General features: G+C 35.8%; 1 pseudogene; it reads left to right on the top strand.

Annotated features, from left to right (window-relative positions):
• The first annotated feature begins 544 nt into the window (after positions 1–544).
• On the top strand, positions 545–2,688 carry LOC7489327 (increased DNA methylation 1-like; annotated as a pseudogene).
• Positions 2,689–18,764: the final 16,076 nt, after the last annotated feature.

Below are 18,764 nucleotides of genomic sequence, written 5' to 3'. Positions count from 1 at the left end.
TATTGGGTCCGTAGCTTATTAAATAAAATATATAACAAATAAAACCAAAATAAAATCTAATATGACTCACTAAATAAAATATTTGACAGTAACTAAATTAAGTTTCATAAATAATCTTAAATAAAATTCATTAGCACAAGAGTTGGGGTGTCTCCTGTCATCATAGATTGTACATAGATATGTAAACTATGTCGCGGGTTTAATATCTTTATTAATTCAACAAGGATCAAATTGCTATGATGTTTCTCTGGTAATTCAACTATAGTTTGAATTTAATCGCCTAACTGAGATTTTCTAAACTTCGCAATCCGTGATAAAAACAACTTGTATATCTAAAGTAGTATTAATATGTTTTTTTTTTTTGTTCTAATGATAAGTAAATGAGGTAGAGATATCAAAAGAGCAACAAAGATAGGTTGTATTTTATATTTAATAAGGTCTTTGATATTAAAAGTAGAATTAATATAAAAGTTTGAGCAGTTTGGTAGAAAGAAATGATTTTTTTTTTTTTTCCAGAAAATACTAAGGGGTTACAAGCAGGGTCATGGTATTTATTGTCTGTAGTTGTTGTGAAGTAGAGGTAAGATTGCTATGCTGTATAGTAACATCATATCTGGAGCTGCATGTGATGGTCGCAGCCCTCTCACTAGCCCACTCATCATTGTTCCCTTAATTTATTGGTGACAGATTAGCCCTTCACAGTTTGAGTCTCATGCTGGAATGTCTGCCAGGCGTCAGCCGTGAGTAGCCTTTGAAAGTAGATGGACCTTTCCCTGGTTAATTGACCTCTTTCTTATTCATAATCAAGTGCTATCTCTTGCAGCTACCGTCACATTTATACTTCTAATGGGCTGAGCCTCCACGATATAGCTATTTCGTTGGCAAATGGACAAAACATTACCACAGGTATTGGTGATGATATGTGTGCAGAAGGTGGAGATGGAGGGGATCTAATGTTTTGTCAGAGTTGCCCCCGCGCTTTTCATGCAGGTGAATGTTCTCTTCACTACTCGGAGCTTTGTTTTCTACTTGTTTTCAGTTGTATAGTTTATAAACATTTCATTTGCTTCTCTACTCGCGAGACTTGTTTCTTGTTATTTCTTTCCCCTGCATTTTCCACCTTCTGAAATACTGCCTTCAAATTCATTCTGCATGCTTAAATTGTCATAATATAAGAATCTCTTCTCCATGCTAGGTGGGTTGGGCTGCTTTTACTTGTCTTACTGTCTCAACCCATATCCCTTTCTGCTGGTGCATTTTTTTCTCAAGTTCCACATGACAGACAAACTGTTTTTTCTGCTCTCGAATATTCGTTGGTGGAAAAAAAAGAGATTACTCCCCAATTTAAATAGTGCATTGTGATTTATAATTATTGAAGTTTACCTTTTTTTTTTTAAGAATACTTGTCCATTTCATGTTGTATTTGTTTGTGCTGCAGCATGTTTGGATTTACAGGATACTCCTGAAGGTGCTTGGCATTGTCCAAATTGACGGAGGCAATTTTGCAAGACCTACTGTCATCCGGCTGACTCGAGTTGGTAAAATTCCAGAATATAATGTTGGTGATTGTGTTGTTTGCAGGTTAAATCTCTTGAAATTTCTAATAGATTTTACCCTAGCAAATAGTAGGAAGTCATTTTTTTTAGGAAAAGAACTTGATGCAAGTATAAAATTGGCCAACGACCTTTTTGTCACTCTTACGATTATATATATCATCAAGGATGTAATTTTTTTAACTTTTGCATCGTGGTCTTTGTAAGGTCTGTATTTTACGAGATCAGAATGTCCTTGCTTAAATTTTCATACTCTAAGTCAAGATTACTGAGCGTTAAGTTATATGGTTGATTATACCTATCGTTGGATCATTGTGGCAACTTTACGAGGAGAGGGCAATGAGTTACTGATGAAATAAGAAATTCACAATAGCAGCTGATTATCGGAGATGGAATTAATAGTTATTAAGGATTACAGAGCTTTTGTAGAGTAATAGATTAGTTAATACTTCCATTAATATAGAATTCCTAGCAACCAAGAGCTCCAAGCCCCAAGTGCTTTTTGTAGAAGGGTTTCCTACCGGTCAATGAACACAGATTTGTTTTTGAGTTTTCCTTGGTCTTTTAGTTCAATTTAGTCATTCATCAAATTTTGCTTTTGGTTCGTATAATCTTTTTATGTGCTTTTCTTACTATAGGTGTCTTAATGTCATGCTCTCTTTCAGTGCGAAAAAGGAGTTTCATGTTGGTTGCTTGCGGGAAAGTGGACTATGTGATCTAGAAGTAAGTCCATTATCTCAAAACAGCTTGTGTTTATGATCTTCCAGGAGTATTTACTATTTTTTTCTTGAATATTTCGCCATAGGAAATCCCCGAAGATAATTGGTTCTGCTGTCAGGACTGCAATAATATCTATGTAGCTCTCCGGAATTCTGTTTCTACTGGAGTGCAGAAAATTCCTGCTTCGCTGTTAAATATCATAAATAGAAAGCATGTCGAGAAAGGACTACTTGTTGATGAAGCTGCATATGATGTGCAGTGGCAAATTCTGACGGGAAAGAGTCGCAGCCGAGAAGATCTTTCATTGCTTTTCGGGGGCTGCTGCAATTTTTCGAGTGAGTTCTTGTGTGCCTTCTTGGATGTCTGCTTCCTTTTCCCACTAACACAAGCAGCTATTATGCAGAGAACTGTGTGAATTTGCCTTTAATTTGTTCTTTTTTCATCTTCAATATCATTTTTTAGATGTCTTTTTTCTTGGGTGCATTTATTGAAATGATAAAAACTGGAGGTTGAGGTAGATATTAATGCGAGAAATTTTGGTTTGGGAAGTGAAAAAATAAGTTTTGTTTTACTATTTATTTCTTTCTCTCTTCCTCTCTGCAAAAGAGAAAAAGAAATCTACATATTTTTCACTTTTACAGAGGAAGAAAAATGCATTGTCCACATTTAATTCACGGGGAGAGTCCAATTCATTTTATTAAGTGTTTAGCTCAGAACAGAACAAAATGGAGGAAAGGGGGAGTGGATCCTTGAAGTCTGCCCCAGCTAGTTTGGAATTGAGTCTTGGTCTAGATGAGTTGAATTGAGCACCGAGTCAAATACAAAATGGACAAGGAACCTTCTAAATAAAAACATGAAACAGAAGAGCTTTTAGAAAATGCTGAATGTTACCTCACGAAACTCCTTTCAAAGCTCATGTGAATCATTAGCTCTCCGCTATCAATATAGAAAGGGAAAAGAAGAGGAACTTATGCTGTCCGTCCACCTTGAGAAAAACTAATAATTTAAATCTTGCAATGTCAAGGATGATGAAGATGATAGGACAATTAGAAAGGTCCTTACCTGTAAAAGGATAGGAATTGCGAACAAGAGAAATGAGAAAATCTCTCCCTTTTTTATGGCCCCTAAATTTTAATTCATGATAATGAAGGGATTGGAACGAAGGATTCTTATTTTCAATTGTTCCCTTGTGCATTCATCCCCTCCCATGTTACACCTGTAGAAGACTGTTGTTCTATCCTTCTGTCTTCACTTCTCAATCACTTTTTCTTTCAACGAACTGGAGTATTGAGAGATGAGAACATTCTGAAGAGAATTTACAAGCTTAGTTTAGCAGCATCAATTGCTGGTTCTGGTTGTCCGCCTCTAATTTCTGTAATTTCTCAGGACTTTCAGAACTTTAAAATTCTCTCTTTAGCTTTATGCAGGAGAAATATATTTGACCAGGAATTTGGGGGCATGTATTGCGTGCTTTTGACTGTAAGGTACATTGCATCTCATGAAATGTTGGTTTTTTTTAGCTTTCAACTCCCTTTTCAATCCATTATTCTCGTGCATTGAGAGGTTATTGTGCTCCCTGAATGTGGAACAACTGGTGCTACCAGCAGCTGAGACAATCTGGACAAGAAGATTTGGCTTCAGAAAGATGAGCGAGGGACAAGTAAGTTTTGTCTTTTATTCTTTAATGAATGGTCAGATTTATACTTCTTTTTATGAATCAATAAAGCGATGAAATGCTCATAAAAATTGAGAAAATAGCGAGCTTCCATAACAGAATAAATTGTTTGTGCATGAAATGCAATGGATAACTTTATAAAGAAGAGGAAGGAGTGGGGAGGTGATATCTGCACTCCTTTCATGTTATAAAGGCGCTTCTCCCACTATACATTATTTTTCAAATTGATGGTTTTTTCCTTGTTGAAATTCTAGCTGATCTTTCTATTTACTGTCTTAATTTCCCTGTTTTTAAACAAATCATTCTTCCAAAATACATGCTGCGGAACATTCTTTTCCCTTTACACTCTTGCAAAACCATCTAGAAAACCCAAAACCAAGGAGTCCAAAACTTTAGCCCTCTCCTCACTCACAAGTCATAGCCTGGCAGCTAGACTCAAAAAAGCCCAACCGCTGTGAAGCCGGTCGCAACTACTGTGGCAAAATAAACAATTTTCCCCACCACGAAACCGACTAGTGGTGCGATAGCTAAAAGTTCTTTTTTTAGGTGGCAGTTCTTTGAGCTATGATCTCCAGCAAGCTCAAGCAGCAACGTCTTTGGGTGGGGAAAAAAAATAGAGTGTGAGGGAGCAGAGAGAGAGAGTTTGAGAGAAAGTGGTTCTTTGATGCGGAACAATAAATTAAAAAAATTAAAGCATAAAAGAAACAAGATTTTAAAAAAGAAGCTAAAAAATAAAAGTAACGAAGAGAAGAATGAGGATTGGAAAATATACAACTTCGTAATTTTTTAATTAATTCATCAAAAATTCCATAATATTTAGAAAAGTAGAATATAAATACTAAAATTTTAACTAAAACAAGCTATTGGGATTATGATCCACTAAATAAAATACCCAATAATAATTAAATCAAACCCAACAAATAAAACTCAATTAATAAACCTCAACTAAAAGTTCATATAAATTAAACTAAAACATCCCAATCTCTTAATGGTTTGGATTATCCTCCATCGTCTATGATCATACGAGTGCGTAAATAATGTTTTGGGTTCGGTGTCCTCACCACCCGGGGTTGGAAGAACTCGACCCCGTCAAGTACAGGTCAAGGCGGCTCCGATAACGCTCCTAAAGATAAGGATTAAACTGCTGTAATGTTTCTTTGATAATCTAAGTATAGTCTGAATCTGGTCGTGTAGCTCATACACTAGGATTTGCTGAAGTTCACCATTCCTGGTAAAAACAATTTGTACATTCAAAATAGTACTAATATGTTCCTTTTATGCTAAAGATAAGGACAATGGGGCAATGGTTTTAAAAGGAGCATCAGAGATAGACTATTGTGTTTTATATATAACGAGATTATTCATATCAAAAGTAGAACTAATATCAAAGTTTAGTGGCAATTTAATGACATAATTATTTGATTCAATCATTTGCAACACTTTGAATGGTCTAGCATTACTCATTTGCAATTTATGACTAGTTTTCAAAAGACACCGTTCAAGTCTAATCTGTATCATGAAATAATCTTCAGCATTGAGTACATCATGATACTTATGTAAATCAACTTGAAATTTGTATTGTTCATTACTCGCTTAAATTTGTTAAATGATATCAACATGTATATTATAAACTCTATATGCAAAAGACTCAGTTGAATAAAATATTTAAGTTAGAGGAGACATAGGAAAAAAATCTATAACCTTTCTAGGTTTGTAACTATGAACAATATATGATTAAGGGTATGGAGTGGAATAAACACTATTCAAAGCCTAAGTAGATATAGTTTGGATATAACCCAGTAAATTAAGATTATCTTCATCTTTCTCATTACATGTTAGAGGTAAGGGATCAAAGAGATCAATATGTTGCTTTAAACCTATAACATCAAGAATGGTAAGTGTGGAATCATGTAGTTTAGAAGGATTAATACCATGAGACTCTTTTAAGACCAAACTTATCTCTTTAAGCGATTCCACTTAAGAGTTTCTTAAAAATTTCCTCAACCATTAAAATAAACTCAATATATTCTTCATTAACCTCATTTTCAAACTCATTTGGTCTTATTGTGTTAAGTCCTTTCTTTTGTACATCCTCGTCTTCTAGGCCACTAAAGTCCTCAAGATTGAGTTCATACAATTGAACATAATAGTCTTTTTTTTCATCTATATCTTTGTTGTTACCCATTTTTGGGTTCACATAAAAATGAGAAAATACAAAAAAATATATCAAAAGAAATCCAAACAATAATAGGAGTGAGAAAAGGATTGCTGGAATGCCGAAAAAAATACCAAAATTGGTTGAGGAGATTCAAAAAATGCAAAAGATTGAAATTTGACAGTGAGAGCCCTGTTGATGAGGAAAATTCAATTTGAGGAAAAAAAGTCCAAAATCAGATGTTTATGGACTCAATTAAATTTTATCCAAGGTTTAATTGAATTTATAGAGGGTTTGATTGCAAGAAAATTGATTTTTGTAAGTCAATTTAGGCTTTTATCGGAAGAAATTAAAGTTCTGGGGTCCAATTGTAATTTTAAAGAGTTGATTTGGTCAAATCAGGAGTTTAATTGCATAATTATTGAAGTTTGATGGACATTTAGGACTTAATTGAAACAATTCGAGACCAAGGATCAAACCAGAAAAGGCGCTAACATCAAGGGATCCAATTACAATTTTGTCGGGGGGGTTTGATTATAAAACAGCGAAAACTTCAAGGGCCAAATTAGAAGAACCCAAACGGCGCCGTTTCCACCATTAATGGTCTTCAAACAGCTGTGAATCGGTGACAATAATGGAAGGAGACGTTAGCAACGATTATGGAATTATTCTCGAATCAATGGGGCGGGTATCGCGGCTGACATCCCTTGTCATCGTGATGAACGCCGGCTTACCAAAATTGCTGGTGTCCTCTGGCTATAAAAGCTAGAGGAAGAGCTGCAACAACAGGGGGAAGGAAAAAGAAAGGAGAGAGGGGGAAAGGAGTAGCAAGAATGAGGCTACAGTGAAGAAAAAATAGGAGTGAGACAGTTTATGAAAGCGGAAGAGATAGGAGGGAGCAGAGAAATATTGAGAAAGCAAAAGGAAGAGCAGAGTAATCAAACCAAACAGAAGCAGAGGACCCGGTGACGTAGATAACACAGCACCACCGTCATCTTCATCTTCTCGAAACCAGGTACGTTCGATGTCACAGTTCCTGCATGACGAGATGATGCATGTTTAGTATGTAAAAGAAGAAAAGAAAACGTAAGGAAACCAACGCTGCAATCACTCTGTGGTTTCTTCTTTTTGTTTTGTTATTATATTGTAAGCAAGATGATGAACAGTGCGAAGGTAATTTAATTACCTTCGCACTGTTCATGCACGCGTAAAGTGTTACGCGTGCATGGAGAAGGGAGGCTGGTCACTGGCATGGGCCAGTGACTAGGCTGGGCTGGCTAGGCCCAGCCCAGCTGCGTATGTTGGCTAGGTCCAGCCCAGCCACATGGGCCGGGCTGGGCCCAGCCCAAAAGAAAATTAAAAAATAAAAAATAAAAATGTTTCAAAAAATCTGTGATATTTTTTTTGTTTTCTACTGTATTTTAATCAACATTGGTTTGTATTTTTATTCTGTAAAGATACAAGTTTGGTGTTAAAATACCGGTTTTCGGTAAAACAAAAAAATAAAATAGAATAAAAATAATAATTTTGTTTTAATGCATACGGCCAAGTCTCTCAAAAATAAAAATAGAAAAAAATCATATTGTATTTTCATATAACAAAGAAAATTTCAAAAATATGTATTAGCATGCATTTTGGCTTTAATAACCAGTTTATTAAAGTCACGAGAATTGGGCCAATATTTCAAAAATTTCAAAAAAATTATTTTGTTTTGTTTTAATATCTGGGGTTACGACCTTATACGTAAGACGTATTCCGGATATTAAATTTCTTTTGTTGCCGTCAGAATTACCTGATAAGATAAGGATCTCCTTACCGAGGAGGACTTTTCTTAAACCATAGACGAACCAACAACTAGAAAACACGACAACACCTTAGATTGTATCAGACAATAAAACAATGCAGCTTACCTTAGGTAGGGCGTATTTGAGGTGCTAATACCTTTCCTTTACGCAACCAGTCCCCGTACCCAATCTCTGAGACTAGTTAGGGTTCCTAGTGACCAAAATACTAGGTGGCGACTCCCATTCCAATTTTTCATTGATAAGAGACAAGAATTCCTTGTCTCCCCACATTTGCCACATAAGATAAGATTTTGAGGGTGGATGTTTTCGCCGCGACGCCGCACACGTGCGACAGAATGGCGACTCCACTGGAGACCTTGTGGACTAAGCTTTGTTTTTGTCTGATAACTGTGTTTTGTTTAGTTTGCGTGTTTTCTATTAATAAGATTATTTTATTTATTTATTTATTTTACATGCTTTAATTTCTGTACATATATATTCATGCATTGTATATAACTGCTTCATGCATCACATACTTTAATTTTTGGAAAGCACACACAAGCTTCTAAGTTAGGTGGGGAATTAGCGATCTGCCCTATGACTATTGGTCAGGGTTCAGATGCGTGAAACACCCAACTCATATCTGAGTGCCTGCTTGGTAATGGTGGGCATACGTGCCTTAACTGTTCCTTGCAACGCCCCCACACTGTCTTTACGAAGATCATCACTGGGCAGATATGAGACCCTTTTGAGACTAGATAGTCAACCAACCTTTTGTCTCACTTAATGAATATAACCTGTTCTTAGGTTGTGTGTTTTAGCTTTTGTTTTGCATCAAAGTAAACCCTTCCTGAAGCATCTTGAACTCAAGACTTGTGGTTGACACAATGGTCGTTACTCAGGAAATTTCTGTTGTGGAGCAAAAATCAAAATGCAAAGGTGACAACTATGTGTCAACCCTAGAAGGGCGAACTCATCATATAGGAACATACTCATACATTTATCATACATGTTGCCATGTTGAAACATAGGTCCCCCATCCAAGATTTGCTACACCTGAAAGATGGATAATGAAGAAAAAGCTCAATTAGAGGCCCATTATCAAAATGAAATTGAGAGCATCAAAGGTGAAGTAGCTAGACTTACAGATCTGCTTGAACAAGTGCTGAGCTTCAAAAATGAAAAGGGGATTTTTGCACATCCTCCTGTGAAAACACCATCAATCCACGTCCCATGGACATCTCAAAACTTGGGGGCAGATTCAACAGCAGAACAACATTTTGTGCCTATCGCCCCTATCCCGTCAAGTCAAGCTCCCATCACCGTGGATTTAACAGCAGATGGACCCCCTGGCAATAGATCCACTGATTTTGTGAACTACGACAAGTTATCTGCTATGGAAGAAAGATTAAGAGCAGTTGAGGGTAATGATTGGTTTGATCCCATGCGAGCAGTTGAAGTGTGTTTGGTACCAAACATCATAGTACCAAAGAACTTTAGGATACCAGAGTTCATCAAATACACTGGATTGGAATGTCCAAACACGCACCTTCGATCTTACTGCAATAAAATGGCTGAGGTGATTTATGATGATAAGATGTTGATCTATTTTTTCCAAGATAGTCTGACGGGATCTGCCCTAAGCTGGTATATGAGGTTGGACAATGCTAAAGTTAAGAAATGGAAGGATTTGGTGGAGGCTTTTCTTAAGCAGTACAAGTTCAATCTTGAAATTGCTCCTGACAGAACCATCCTAATGTCTATGGAGAAGGAAAACCAAGAGTCTGTGAGGGCATACGCGCAAAGATGGCGAGATAAGGCAACATATGTTCAACCTCCACTGATAGATACAAAAATGGTGATGTTGTTTGCCAACACCTTTCAATCCCCTTATTATGCGCATTTAATAGGAAGCTCGGCTCAACATTTCCATGAAGTTGTGAGGATTGCTGAAAGAATTGAACAAGCTATAAAGAGGGGAAAGATTGAAGGTTCTGTCATGGATTCCAGAACAATGATGAGAGATGACTCTGGAGGTGGATGAGCAAGAGGCAAGTTGAGTTTGTGAAAGGTGATGTCATTGGCTATATTGTCCCACGAACATCTTCAGAATGACAAGTGATTGAAAATGCTTGCTATGAAAGCTGGTTCAAGAATGACGATGAATTGTCAATTATATTGTTATGGAATTTTGTCATTTTGCATTTTGTTTTGGGATCACATCTCATTCTTTAACGAAACATGTCTTTTATTTGTCTCTTTGTTGTTCTGAAGTCAGGAGATGTTTAGCATTTTACTTTTGACAAAATATTTTGATCGAACTCCAACATTCAATTAAGGCTAATCAACCTAGAAAGATTAAAAGTATTTTGATTTCAGAATGACTCGATGCTTGTTAAAATGATATGGGGTGACCAAACAAATTTTGAGCTCACACATGAAACTGAATCACCCACCATGTAGCTAAGTTTTAGCAGTATGCATAATGATATGGAATGGATTCAGTAGTTATGGACTCGCGAATCAAGGTTCTTGCAAGTCCAAATCATTACACTAGACAAGGTCAAAATTTATCGGTTCACACCGTCCTTGCTTGAAATGAAAAAAGGCTATCTTTGTTTTATCCTTTCACAATACTGGAAATATATCATTTGCAATCCCATTTTGAGCCTGATAGAATATTCTTTTCAAAAGAAACCCTGACGAGGATCACACCCCACACTGGGGGCAAATAAGAGAAGACAAAAGTGAAAGGGAAGGCTTAGAACGAAAGTCCAACATTTGAGAGAGAGCTAAAAGAAAGAAGACCTAGACTGGGGGCATGTTAAAAAAAAAAAAAACTGTGAGAAAGGCTATGTGAAAGCCATTAAAAAAAAAAGAAAAAAAAATTGCCTACACTTAAAGGCAAGTCAAAGATAAAGGAAGGAGAATGCCTATTAAGTTTATAAAAGATAAAAGAAGTTTCACAACAAATGTCGAAAGTCGATACAAAAATCTGGGCTACAAACATGACTTTTGGCATCCATGATAAAACTCCTGATGTTATCAGATGATTGAGATTGATTATTCATCAAAGAAAAAGTTGGATTTGCATTCTGACATATGTTAAGAGAATTCTGATATTTGAGGTTAATAAGGTTATATGTCGTTTTCTCTACAAATAGAACAAGAGAAAGAGAAATGATGAATAATTGATGTTGATCTTAGGTTTTTGAAGCCCTCAAACACCTTTTGAGCCTGTAAAATTCCTTTCTTTCATAGCCATAAACCATAGCCTACATTACATGCTTTTAAAAGCCCTTTTTAATCAAGTAAGCAATTTGAACCGATAAATGACGCTCTCAAAGCTTGAAGAGTTTTTCCATAAGAGTCGTGGCTTCATGGATTAAGTTACTTGTTATTATGCATGCTGATAAAATAAGTGCTTAAAAAAAAAAAAAACCTTTCTTGATAAAGCCTGAGTTCTGACTTTAGCATCTTGTTTTTGAAATTCACAAAAAGGTCACCTCATCACAGACTATCAAAAGATATACCCAAGATCAAAGATTAAAATTGACACAAAGAACCATGGAAAAAGCCATTTTGATCTTTTGACGGGTCAATTTCTATTGTCAAAATACAAGATAATCAAAGGACTACATGTATTGAATGACGCGTGTTGGGTTTTTGACCAAAGAAGCTTGAATTTCAAAAAAAAAAAAATATTGACATCTCTCTGATTTGATTTCAACAATTAGACTTTGAAATAGGCATGATCTTGGAAATATGAGAGTTGATTCCCGAACAAGAAAGATTGTCAAACAAAAAGAGCACCGATCGAGTTTGCAAAATCTTGACAGAAGTGACATCAATACTTCTCGACACTTCTTGAAAAGTTGAACAGCTGGGGGCAATACAATGGACCCTAAAAAGAAAAAACAAGCAGTATTCAGATCAGCTAGGGGGCAATAAAAAAATGATTAAACGATGAGTTGGTGAACTGAGGACAATGGAGTTCAAAGAAAGATAATTCAGATCATACTGGAGGTAACTTGATGGCTGATTAACAATCTAAGATGAGGACGACACTAGAAAACCTATTGATCAAGCTTGATAAACAGTGAAACAAGTAATCATCGAAGACAACCTAGGATAGGCGCTGCATTTATAGTGGAGTGGATGACTAGCACATGAAGGGGCCAGTACATGGAAAGAGCAAAGAAGGCTTTGGTTAGCAAACAAAGGCACCTTATGACGATGGAACATCGAAGAGGGGGGACCTATATTTCAAATCAGGTAAGGATGCATGCATGTCATCTAACCTCAAAGCATTGCACACATATTTTTTACAGGAAAATCATAAAAAAAAAACAAAAAAAACAAAAAAAAATCATTGAGCTGATAATAAAAGAGAATCATTGTTGTGACCTTGGAACGGAAAGAAAAATGAGAAGAACCCTACCATTAGAAAATTTTCAAAAAAAAAAAAAAACCAATGTGAGTGTAAGGGCAGGTCGCCCATGAAAATAGACCACGATGAACATGTGTGGGCAGGTCGCCCCTGAAAATAGAACAGGATGAAGTGTGGGCAGGTCGCCCCTGAAAATAGACCAGGATGAACATGTGTGGGTAGGTCTCCCGTGAAAATAGATCAGTGTGAGTGGAAGGGCAGGTCGCCTATGAAAATAGACCATGTGGGGCGGTCGCCTCTGAAAATAGACCAGGATGAGCATGTGTGGGTAGGTCGCCCGTAAAAATAGATCAGTGCGAGTGGAAGGGCAGGTCGCCCATGAAAATAGACCATGTGGGCCGGTCGCCCCTGAAAATGGACCAGGATGAGCATGTGTGGGTAGGTCGCCCGTGAAAATAGATCAGTGTGAGTGGAAGGGCAGGTCGCCCATGAAGATAGACCAGGATGAACATTTGTGGGTAGGTCGCCCGTGAAAATAGACCATGTGGGCCGGTCGCCCCTGAAAATAGACCAGGATGAGCATGTGTGGGTAGGTCGCCCGTGAAAATAGATCAGTGTGAGTGGAAGGGCAGGTCGCCCATGAAGATAGACCAGGATGAACATTTGTGGGTAGGTCGCCCGTGAAAATAGACCATGATGAACATGTGTGGGTAGGTCGCCCGTGAAAATAGACCACTGTGAGTTTGAGGGCAGGTCGCCCATGAAAATAGACCGTGTGAGTGTGTGGGCCGGTCGCCCCTGAAAATAGACCAATGTGACTGTGTGGGCAGGTCGCCCGTGAAAATAGACCAATGAGTGTGTGTGGGAAGGTCGCCCGTGAAAGTAGACCAATTTTCTTCAAAAAAAAAAAACAGCAGATGGCCCAAGATAATAAGATCATTTTCTTTTTCTTTTTTTTTCTTCTTCTTTACAAGCTTACTATGCAAGACATTGATGATGTTTTTGCTTCGTAAGCATTGTAAAGAGGGGGCATCTGTTGTTACCTATTTTTGGGTTCACATAAAAATGAGAAAATACAAAAAAATATATCAAAAGAAATCCAAACAATAATAGGAGTGAGAAAAGGATTGCTGGAATGCCGAAAAAATGCCAAAATTGGTTGAGGAGATTCAAAAAATGCAAAAGATTGAAATTTGACAGTGAGAGCCCTGTTGATGAGGAAAATTCAATTTGAGGAAAAAAAGTCCAAAATCAGATGTTTATGGACTCAATTAAATTTTATCCAAGGTTTAATTGAATTTATAGAGGGTTTGATTGCAAGAAAATTGATTTTTGTAAGTCAATTTAGGCTTTTATCGGAAGAAATTAAAGTTCTGGGGTCCAATTGTAATTTTAAAGAGTTGATTTGATCAAATCAGGGGTTTAATTGCATAATTATTGAAGTTTGATGGACAATTAGGACTTAATTGAAACAATTCGAGACCAAGGATCAAACCAGAAAAGGCGCTAACATCAAGGGATCCAATTACAATTTTGTCGGGGGGGTTTGATTATAAAACAGCGAAAACTTCAAGGGCCAAATTAGAAGAACCCAAACGGCGTCGTTTCCACCATTAATGGTCTTCAAACAGCTGTGAATTGGTGACAATAATGGAAGGAGACGTTAGCAACGATTATGGAATTATTCTCGAATCAATGGGGCGGGTATCGCGGCTGACATCCCTTGTCACCGTGATGAACGCCGGCTTACCAAAATTGCTGGTGTCCTCTGGCTATAAAAGCCAGAGGAAGAGCTGCAACAACAGGGGGAAGGAAAAAGAAAGGAGAGAGGGGGAAAGGAGTAGAAAGAATGAGGCTACAGTGAAGAAAAAATAGGAGTGAGACAGTTTATGAAAGCGGAAGAGATAGGAGGGAGCAGAGAAATATTGAGAAAGCAAAAGGAAGAGCAGAGTAATCAAACCAAACGGAAGCAGAGGACCCGGTGACGTAGATAACACAGCACCACCGTCATCTTCATCTTCTCGAAACCAGGTACGTTCGATGTCACAGTTCCTGCATGACGAGATGATGCATGTTTAGTATGTAAAAGAAGAAAAGAAAACGTAAGGAAACCAACGCTGCAATCACTCTGTGGTTTCTTCTTTTTGTTCTGTTATTATATTGTAAGCAAGATGATGAACAGTGCGAAGGTAATTTAATTACCTTCGCACTGTTCATGCACGCGTAAAGTGTTACGCGTGCATGGAGAAGGGAGGCTGGTCACTGGCATGGGCCAGTGACTAGGCTGGGCTGGCTAGGCCCAGCCCAGCTGCGTATGTTGGCTAGGTCCAGCCCAGCCACATGGGCCGGGCTGGGCCCAGCCCAAAAGAAAATTAAAAAATAAAAAATAAAAATGTTTCAAAAAATCTGTGATATTTTTTTTGTTTTCTACTGTATTTTAATCAACATTGGTTTGTATTTTTATTCTGTAAAGATACAAGTTTGGTGTTAAAATACCGGTTTTCGGTAAAACAAAAAATAAAATAGAATAAAAAAAATAATTTTGTTTTAATGCATACGGCCAAGTCTCTCAAAAATAAAAATAGAAAAAAATCATATTGTATTTTCATATAACAAAGAAAATTTCAAAAATATGTATTAGCATGCATTTTGGCTTTAATAACCAGTTTATTAAAGTCACGAGAACTGGGCCAATATTTCAAAAATTTCAAAAAAATTATTTTGTTTTGTTTTAATATCTGGGGTTACGACCTTATACGTAAGACGTATTCCGGATATTAAATTTCTTTTGTTGTCGTCAGAATTACCTGATAAGATAAGGATCTCCTTACCGAGGATGACGTTTCTTAAACCATAGACGAACTAACAACTAGAAAACACGACAACACCTTAGATTGTATCAGACAATAAAACAATGCAGCTTACCTTAGGGCGTATTTGAGGTGCTAATACCTTCCCTTTACGCAACCAGTCCCCGTACCCAATCTCTGAGACCAGTTAGGGTTCCTAGTGACCAAAATACTAGGTGGCGACTCCCATTCCAATTTTTCATTGATAAGAGACAAGAATTCTTTGTCTCCCCACATTTGCCACATAAGATAAGATTTTGAGGGTGGATGTTTTCGCCGCGACGCCGCACACGTGCGACAATCTTTATATTCTTTGATGACTAAAGGTTTAGAGGTACTATTGACAAAGCTATGACCGAAACCTTGACATTTAGCACATTGAACCTTTGAACTCGTCTTGGGACATTTCATTGATGACTCATTTACCTTTATTTTTCCTTTTATAAATTTAGACACTACTATGATTAGGTCTATTGGGTGAAACACCTAATAAAGAACTATCATTCCTAAATTGAGATCTAAAAAGGATACTATAAGGATCCTGATGTTTTATCTATTAGTTCTTTATAAGTAACCAATAATCTTGTTGAGTGAAAGCACCTATGAGCCTAATCTCTTTTCTAAAATCATAATTCAAACCTTTATAAAATTCACGCAAAGTGATGACTTCATCCTCCCTTATGACACATCTCATCCTATAATCATCAAATTGTGTTATGTACCCACTAACAGATTTGTTCTTTTTTCTAAGATTATTTTATTGGTGTAAAAGTTTAATCATATAAGATTGGAGTAGGTGCTTCTCCTCTAATATGTGTTTCATTTCATTTCAATAAGTGATTGGAGGTTTACTCCTCATCTCTAGACAATTCTCAACATCTTCCCAATAAAGTTAGGCTTTACTAATGAGCTTCATCTTAAAAAAATTAACTTTGTTTATTATTAGATAAGTTATGGCACTCAAAGAAATGATCCATGTCACGAATCAACATGTCAAAAATCCAAGAGTTATGATGACCGTCAAAAGTAGGGGCTTCTATTTTGTCAGGGCTCATGACTTCTTCATCAAGGTCATCATGTCTTAGAGTAACCTAAATGATAGTCATACTAATGGCGCTTGGGCAAAGCTTGCCTATAATGGTTATTTCTGTAATATTTACTGGTCTTTGGATGCTTTATTCGAGAATTCTCTGAAGGTTGAACTCTTTTTGACGTATTGGTCATCTAAGTCTGCAGTTCCCTTTATATGGCCCTAAAAGTATCACTAAAGGTTGGGTCCATGGTAAGTGTAGAGAATTCTCTGAAGGTTGAACTCTTTTTGACGTATTGGTCATCTAAGTCTGCAGTTCCCTTTATATGGCCCTAAAAGTATCACTAAAGGTTGGGTCCATGGTAAGTGTAGACTTAGGGTTGGACACTTGATGACAATAACACAAATACATTTAACACTAACTTAGAGATGAAATTGAGATCACAAAGAATTCTTGCAGGTGAAATCACAATACAAAAATAAAGTTAATCTCACAATGTCACAAGCAAAGACTTTTTAAGTGTAAATGATTAATCAAACACATTGTCACAAGGAAAGACTCACAATGAACAAAGAAAACTATATGCTAGATATCAATGATAAAAGTGATTAATAAGAAAAAATAACATATAGAAATGCAAGATGATATATGTTTTCTTATTTTTGGGCACAAAAGTAAATTAATTACAACCTTATTTGACAAGTGCAAAACTAAAAAAGTAAAATTTAACAAATCAAAAGGTAAATAAATTTATTGACCAAGACTTAAATCATCAAACTTAATATTGGATGAACATTTTTGGAATACATAGACTTTTGTTATTTAATATCATTGAAGCTGATGTGATCTTCTTTTGCTATTGTCATTTTGTTTTTTAACTTTTTTACTTTGATTTTTGTTTTTACACTGTCATGATATTTTTTTTTCGTTACCTTTTTTTTTATTGTTTTTGGGACTAAAATAAGTTTTTTTAGCTTAAAATGCATTTTGTTATTAGCTCTTTATAAGCAACTCATAATCTTGTTGAGTGAAAGCATCTATGAGCTTAATCTCTTTTCTAAAATTATCATTCAAACCGTTATAAAATCCATACAAAGTGATGATATTGGTGTGTTATGTACTCACTAACAGATTTGTTCTTATGTCTAAGACTATTCTATTGGTGTAAAAGTTTAATCATATAAGATTGGAGTAGGTGCTTCTCTTCTAATTTTTATTTCATTTCATTTCAATAAGTGGTTGGAGGTTTACTCTACTCTGGACAATTCTCAACATCTTTCTAATAAAGTTGGGTTTTACTAATGAGCTTCATTTTAAAAAATTGAACTTTTTTATTATTAGATAAGTTATGTCACTCAAAGAAATGATCCATGTCACGAATTAACATATCAAAGATCAAAGAGTTATGATAACCGTCATGATATTTTTTAAAAGTAAATGATTAATCAAATACAATGTCACAAGCAAAAACTTACAATGAACAAAGAGGACTATATGTTAAATATATGCTAGATATCAATGATAAAAGTGATTGACAAGAAAAAAATAACATATAGAAATGCAAGATGATTTATTTTTTGTTTTTTTTTAAGCACAAAAGTAATTTTTTAGGCACAAAAGTAAATTAATGACAACCTTAAATAATAACTGCAAAACTAGAAAAGTAAAATTAAAGGTAAAGAAATTTATTTACCAAGACTTAAATCATCAAACTCAATACTGGACGGATATTTTTGAAACACAAAACCTCTTGTTATTTAATACCAATGAAGCAATGGTGTCTCGACTGGTACAATCTTCTCTTGCTATTTTTTTTTCACGGTCATGATATTTTTTTTAATCGTTACCCTGTTGATTTTTTTGGGACTAAAATAAGTTCTTTAGCTTAAAGTGCATTCTGCTTCTTTTTGATTAAAATAAAGCTTTAGCTTTTGACCCACTATGCTTTCTTTTGATAAAAAAAAAATGCCATATTGATGCTGGATCTTCGGCTGGAATAGTATGGACACCAACTGACAAAACATCGGCTTGCTTTAAACAAAGTCTTCAGCTGTAATGGATATGCATATTAAAAAAAAAAAAAAAAAAAAAAAACAAACTCTTGCTGACAAGATCGGATGGTGATTGGATCTGACTTTGAAAGGAAATTGGTGGTGGAGGCTGCTGGAATTTCAGGAAAGGAAATCTTGTGGCTTGTTTTTTTTAGAGAGAGGCTGTCGGGATGTGATATGGATGGCAGGTGAGGTGGTTTGCGTGGTTGAATCGTGGTTCTCAGCTTGTGGTAGATTTGGGCAGAAGACCTCCTTTTTTAAAAAATCTATATTGATAAGAGTTTCCCATAAAATAATCTAGGGTTTACAAACTGTTATTGAATTTTAGGACTGTGAGTGATCGAGAAAGAAAAAAAAAAAAAAAAAAACTATGCTCATAGAAGAAAAGACTGCGAAAGATAAAAAAAAAATAGGGGTTAAAAAATTTTACGGTCCTAAAATTCAATTTAAAAAAATTTACAGTCCTAAAAAAATTTACAGTGAATTTTTTTTTTGTGATTTTATGAATTTTATTCAATTCATCAAAAACTTTATAACATTTTAAAAAATAACATAT

Source organism: Populus trichocarpa, chromosome 9 (assembly GCF_000002775.5).
Source record: "Populus trichocarpa isolate Nisqually-1 chromosome 9, P.trichocarpa_v4.1, whole genome shotgun sequence".
In the NCBI taxonomy this organism is placed as follows: Eukaryota; Viridiplantae; Streptophyta; class Magnoliopsida; order Malpighiales; family Salicaceae; genus Populus; species Populus trichocarpa.
This window is presented reverse-complemented; position numbering and strand designations above follow the sequence as displayed.